The following is a 520-nucleotide window of genomic DNA, read 5'->3' as shown; positions in this document are numbered from 1 at the left end:
TAAAAGCTATCCTTATTTTCAACTGTCTTAAAGTATTTGTGGAAGTTCACATACCTCCATCTGAAGGCCAGTATATGAATACACTAAGAGGATGAATTACTTAAAAAAGAGAGAGAGAATAAAAGACCTCAGAGAAGATTTGAGTCTTCAAATTTATCTCAAACTTTTCAAGACCTTGGGTTCTCTCCAAATGTAGGTACAGCCTAATTTGGGACAGCAAGGGCAAGGACTAAAAGAAAGGGGATTATAAAATGGATATAAGAAAGCAAAGGAGATATGAGTGGTCTTTAAGAGTCAACCTTTTGCTAGTACGATTTTTCCAGGACTTCTAGATTTTAGTGAACATAATTCTTATAATCCCCTCAGGGCTCTGACTGGCTGTTAGAAAGCACCAGAGTTTTCCCAGGCTTTTCTCCATGAAGATTCAAGAATTTGGTAATTTTGTTACACACCAGAGATAAAGGAAGTGATTCTCATTCTCTCTCTCTCTCTCTCTCTCTCTCTCTCTCTCTCTCTCTCT

The sequence above is a fragment of the Octodon degus genome, unplaced genomic scaffold (assembly GCF_000260255.1).
Source record: "Octodon degus isolate 3935 unplaced genomic scaffold, OctDeg1.0 scaffold00007, whole genome shotgun sequence".
Classification (NCBI taxonomy): Eukaryota; Metazoa; Chordata; class Mammalia; order Rodentia; family Octodontidae; genus Octodon; species Octodon degus.
The sequence above is the reverse complement of the archived record's forward strand: the minus strand, read 5'-3'. Positions refer to the sequence as shown.